The sequence below is a fragment of the Loxodonta africana genome, chromosome 15 (assembly GCF_030014295.1).
Source record: "Loxodonta africana isolate mLoxAfr1 chromosome 15, mLoxAfr1.hap2, whole genome shotgun sequence".
NCBI lineage: Eukaryota > Metazoa > Chordata > Mammalia > Proboscidea > Elephantidae > Loxodonta > Loxodonta africana.
This window is the reverse complement of record NC_087356.1, coordinates 13,054,414-13,060,915: the sequence shown is the minus strand read 5'-3', so window position 1 is coordinate 13,060,915 and position 6,502 is coordinate 13,054,414.

Below are 6,502 nucleotides of genomic sequence, written 5' to 3'. Positions count from 1 at the left end.
GCATATGAGGTGATTGAAAATACCATGGTTTGGGTCTGGAAAACCTTAGTCCTCAAAGTGACATCTTTGTTTTTTTAACACTTGAAAGAGGCCTTTTATAGCAGATTTACCCAACACATCATTTGATTTCTCAGGGGCTGCTTCCATGGGCATTGGTTGTGGATCCAAATAAAATGAAATCCTTGACAATTTCAATGTTATTTCCATTTATTGTGACATTCCTTATTGGTCTGGTTGTGAGGATTTTTGTTTTCTGGAAATGGCAATGGAGGTGAGGATGGGAATGCTTTAGTTCATGGCGAACACTAAATTTAAGATCTTGAACTAATACCAGAATGGGTAGTGAAGTATGTCTGGGCTAATATGGAAGGAAGGTGTAGACACAAGTAGTTGTTAAATTATAAGCCAGAAAAATACCTTAAAATAATTACTGATGATCTGGGACCCAGAGAGATCAATTAATTCACCCAAGATCAAGTAATTAGGAGCAAAACAAGGACAGGAGGTAATATCTCCTAACTCTTAGGTTTTTTTGTTGTTGTGTGCTGTGGAGTTGATTCCAACTATGAGACTCTCTCAGGTTTAGGAGTTTATGAAGGTGAGGAAGTAGAGTATCTAATGGGCCATCGACATTAATGTCGAAAACTTGCTTTTTTTGTTTTGAATGCCTCTAATTTTTTTTTCTTAAATAAAAGATAGATTGCACTGAAATCAATTTTTTAAGCCATCTTTCTAAATAGCAATGATCTCCGAATTGTTTTGTAGATGACAAGTTCAAGCAGATGCCTGAACAAAACACATACAACAGAAGAGTGCTTATTTCATATTATGTTTTTAAATCTCTCCTCTGAACTTGTGTTTTGGAACTTTGTAGTTCTCTCTGAGAAATAAAATGTGGGAAGTATTTACTAAATATGATTTTATTAAATAAAAATTTTAATGTAGGAAACTAAAATGGAAAGGAAGTTGTTATAAACCATTCTAAATGGAACCGTATGTAGGTCAGCTTTTTTCTGAAGGCTAAATTTCTACTTAACGTTGATTAACAGAAAATAGAGCACACAGCGTCCGTCGTGTGTATTCAAACTCTGTGAACACAACAAATGTCTTTGGGACTACAATTGTTTTGCATGGTTTCAATTTAGATTGTTTCTTGCACTTAAGTCATTGCTTACATTTTATGCCCGTTATTATCTGTTCTTGGGACATTTTAACCTATATAGAATAATGTGGTCTGTAATACTTTCTGGACCCTGATGTTTTTAAATTTGGTGTTAATTGTTGATTGGTATCTATCAGCACTCATTTCCCACCCCTACCCCCAACGAATATATGAGTTTTGAAGTCCAACTTTGGGTGTTTTCCAAATAACAAAATTTACTTTTTCTATATCCTATTATTTTTATTCGCTTTTAAAGAATCATTTGAATCATGATGCTTTTCAATGGAATGATCAAAAATATATATGACAAACATATATGTCAAAAAAAGCAAAAATTGCCATATACTCTTTGATTTTAGAGAATTTATATGATGGCTTTTTTTTTTTTTTTTTTAACTGTTTTGGAGTTCTTCTTTAAAGGATTGTATACAAATTGTAGAAATACTTTTCACTGTTCTGTTGTTCCCTAGAGCTCTCTCAGAGGATCTATCTGAGAAGAATGTTAAGGATCAAACTTAAATTCTCTATACTTGATGGCTAAAATGGCTCCTACTATCTTCCCTTAGAGCATGGATTTGAATAAAGCCAAACTGCGTGCTTCCCAGGACTGTGTCTGTAATGGCAGCCAGATCGGTGGATAATTCCCAGCCATAACCGCGTAAGCTTTCTTTCATTCCTCTTCAAGCTTGTTCTAGAGCTTCATTCCCCATATCTATCCAAAGGCGCTAACGTTCATGATTAAAGTGTAAGAGAGTGTATATACATACTTTAAAGACTCCTGAGTGAGTTAGATAAGAGATATGGAATACATACATAAGGCATAATGAGAACCAGCTCACGTCCTAGTAATGGGTTGTATACAGGCCTTGGAACTTGTTTGTTTCAGTTCAACCCTCTGCTGAGAATTTGCATTTTCACCCCCAGATATATTGAATCGGAATCTACATTTTAAACAGATCTTGTTTGTACATAAGAATCACCCAGGGATCTTGTTAAAATTCTGATTCAGTATACCTGGGGTAGAAAAGCAAACTCCCAGTAGAGGGTCAAACCAAAATGAACTAGTTCAAAGCCCTCGCTGTGTATCCTAAAGCAACACCCGTCAGACAGCTATGTGACTTTTAAGATGAAAATCTTCTTGATGTTAATGATATTAATTTTATGGTTTCTGATTTCTTTGACTCAAAGGAAAGCCCGTGTACACAGGTGCAATTTCTTTTCCAAGAAAAATAATTTACAGTTTGTTTCGAGACATGTAATCCTATGTTGTCCTAAGATTTAGGAAAGGTGCCAGCATTTCTACTTGGCATTTGCTTGGGTAATAAGATGCTTTATTTCAATTTTATTGCATAGTTGTCTTGAAGCACCACTTATATTTGTTTCATGATTGGGCCCCAAAAAGCCAAACCTAGACAATAACATCCTGAGTTGCACCAGCACAATTTAATTCAATACAATTACATTTAAACATTTACATATATAGTTGTAAGTCTACTTATTTTAAGCATGTTGTTGTTAGGTACCATCGAGTCAGTTCTGGCTCATAGTGACCCTATGTACAATAGAAGGAAATGCTGCCCTGTCTTGCGCCATTCTCACGATGGCTGCTGTGCTCGAACACATTGTTGCAGTCACTGTGTCAATCCATCTCGTTGAGGGTCTTCCTCTTTTTTGCTGACCCTCTACCAAGCGTGATGTCCTCCAGGAACTGGTCCCTCCTGAGAACGTGTCGAAAGTTTGTGAGACAAAGTCTCTCCATCCTTGCTTCTAAGGAGCATTCTGGCTGTATTTCTTCCAAAGATAGATTTGTTTGTTCTTCTAGCAGTCCATAGTATATTTTAAGCATAATTTAGTATAATATTTTAGCAGACAAAAATATATGTTTTAGAACCATTATATGTATTTGTGTTCAGTAGTAAACTTGCAATAAATTATACATTATACCAGGGTAAATTTTCTCGACTGCTAGAGTCACAATTTGTGTTTGAAATACAATGCTAATTAATTACTCTCAAATGTAAAGAAAAAGCCAATATATTAGATTCACTTATTTCAAGTTTACATTCATTTGATATTCACATACGATTCATTACTTATAATAATAGCAATGAAGTTGGATTTCGACGAGTGAAAGCTTATTGTTGATATTTCAGTCTAGCTACAAGTTTGATGTTTTGAATACTATATGGCAAAAATATTACAATTACCCAAGACACACGTTACAATCATTGTAAAAGTATGAAAATAAAGTATGTTTTATTCCAATGCTTTATCTACAAGTATTACCTCCAGAGAGCAATCTCGTCAGTGTCTAAGATGTTGCTGTTTTATTTCGATTGAAAAAGGGTTTGGAGAACCAGATCCACTGAACTAAGCTGGAGGATTAAAAAGCTACCTGCATTAACCGTGATGTCAAAATAGAGCAGGGTAATGGGCTGCCATGGGTTGAAACTGACGCAACAGCAAGTCGTTTTGGTTAATGAATATAAACTATCACCTCCCATATTTCACAACTTCAGTCTTTCCTTGGAAATTGGGGACAATTGTGTGCATAAATACGTATATACGTACATACATAAAGGCTCTTGTGTTCATTTTTTCATTCTTTTTGATCTTTACTTTTTTTTTTGTACTTTAAAAAAATCACCTTGCTAATATTTAGCACATGGACTTACACTAGTTTTTTATGTATCAGGTTTGAGAGTGGATGAGAAGCAATAGTTTAGATGAAAATAGAGCTTTATTTATTAGTTTAAATTATTTAAATTATCCAGTTTTTAATATTTTAGATAAGGTAAACTTCTCTACATCTATTATATAACATGAATGGAATGGAAGAAGTTTTCACTATTAATATTTATTCTTTTCATATATATGATCTATATTTGTGTAGACAATTGTTGCCCAATGAAATTGTAAAGTATAATGTCTGTAAGGAGAATATGCTTCTCTGCTGTCCTCTATTCTAATACGGGTGGGGAGTTTCTAGGGATGCACATGCCTCGATGGGTTGAAATGAAAACTTAACGGCAATGGAGGGGAAAAAATCGTTATTCAGCTAGTGTGCTAGGAAGCATGGAACAGCTGAAATATTGTGTTTGCGTAATCCCCACCAAATAATTACTTTTACATATCAAATGCTTTAATCTTTGCAGTTTTTCTCAAATGTTTTCCTTGGCCCTGGCTCTTCTCTCAATCCATGTCTGAGAATCTTGAGGCTGCCCCACTTACGGGTTCCAGAAATGCACTCCTTCTAAGTCTTGCAAAGGGTACTAGTCAGAGAGCAGATTCTGAGCAAATAGATGCATGGAACAAATTCTCTTTTCATTTAGGTATGTATAATGGGACACTATAACATAAAATTTTTTAAATTTCACATTAAAAAAATTATTCTGCAAATTTAACTCCTATTTAGTCAGAAAGGAGATACATTTTTTGATATTTTCAGATAATTCCAATTAAAACCTAAAACATAATTCTTGCTTCAATAACTTAACATTTTATAATTAATGAAGAACACTGAATTAAAAAAGTTTTTGGAAAAAGTGCTTTAGCTTGAACAATTCGGCCTGGATTTCGTCATTGGATCAAATTCTTAAATAATTTTTCAGCTCATAGGTTCACTTGCTTTTGTAATCACAGCTCCAGGTATTTCTATAATGTGACCGTTTTCCTATATGCATATATTTTTTAAACTCCAGAAAAGGAACAAAATGATACTTAATGACCAACGTCATGAAGTTATATAGACACCAAATGTAAAATTGATGGCTTCTTTCCTGTAGGATTAATTCCACTTCCTGCTTCCTTTTAGCGTTTTAAAATTCACTGTATTCTTTTTGTCACGGTAATTTGTCAAATTGCGAAGACAAGCTGTGTGAAAAAGTGCACAGAATAAGTGCCACAGACTAGATTCCTTAATACCTAATCATTCCTCCTAATGAATACCTAAATATGACTGGGTTTTGGTTTTCTAATTTTGTAATCAGGATACTATGGGAACTGCCAGTAAGATAGTCAATGAAAAACATTTCACTTTATCAACTTGTCTCTCATTAACTTTAATTGTTGCTGTGTAGCCTTAAATATGGCCTAATTTCACTTCCAATACTAATTTAGATAGTAAGCCAAGACATTACTTTTTTATCATGGTACAAAACTTTAGACACTTCAAACGAAGATAAAAATCTACTGTTCTACCTATGACTTTTTGCTTAATGACCGTCTTGATTTATTGCTTTAAAATTGCCTAATAATCCTTCTATGCTCCAGGTACACTTCGTTGTTCACATAGTAGTTATAGACTTGCTCAAAGAAGCCTAGGGCTCCTCTACAAAAATGAATTCTATTTTCCTATCTCCTTGCACATGAAGGAACGCCACTGTACACTAATTTTTTTGTGTGAATTTGTGTTGCCTGTGCTCAGAATAATACATGTCGCTACAAAGAATAACAAATCACATATTCCGCAAATATAATAGTTCAGAACTTGAAACCAAACTCATTGCTGTCAAGTTGATTCCAACTCATAGCAACCCCATAGAACAGAGGAGAACTACTCCATGAGTTTCCAAGGCTGTAATCTTTACGGAAGCAGATTACTACATCTTTCTTCCTTGGAGGAGCTGGTGAGTTCCAAGTGCTGACTTTTTGGTTAGCAGCCGAGTGTTTAACCACTGTGCCACCAGGGCTCCTTTGGAACATGAAAGAAGGGCTTACCATATTTTTACACAAATAATGCATGCCTTCTATGTTTATTTGCCAACCACTCCCTCCTCCTGCAAGATATTTTCACAAGTGATGCTATGCCAGTTTTTTTTTTTACTTACTTATTGCTGTAAAAAACTAGCATTCCATGCTTACGGAAAACCTCATGGGAGGGCATGGTTGGCAAACAAATGTAGAAGGTACGAGTTAGTTGTGTAAAAATATGGTAATCATCATGTTAAGAAAAATCAGCTGATTAATTTATTGCACCATTCATAGATACATCAACAAACAAGGTTTCGATCAAGACTGTGCAATTTCATTTTTCTTATGCTCTAAAACATCTACTTCCCTTTTACATAATAAATATAAATACTCTGGTCATTGGTTCTTTGAAGGGAAGCTTTATTCATTCTTAAATACTTACAAAACTATCTATCATCAAAATCAAAACTACTATGGATGAGAAAGGAAGTGGTTGCTTTCATAGGTGTTTCCTTCTAGCTTGGCTTGTATCTGTGCAATTGCACTTTATGTGGGCTTTTGTCTTTCTGAACCTTGTTTATATTTCTTTTTAATATATTTTTTTAGATGCTGCAAACCATCTTTCCAGGACTATGGTATTACAGTGCT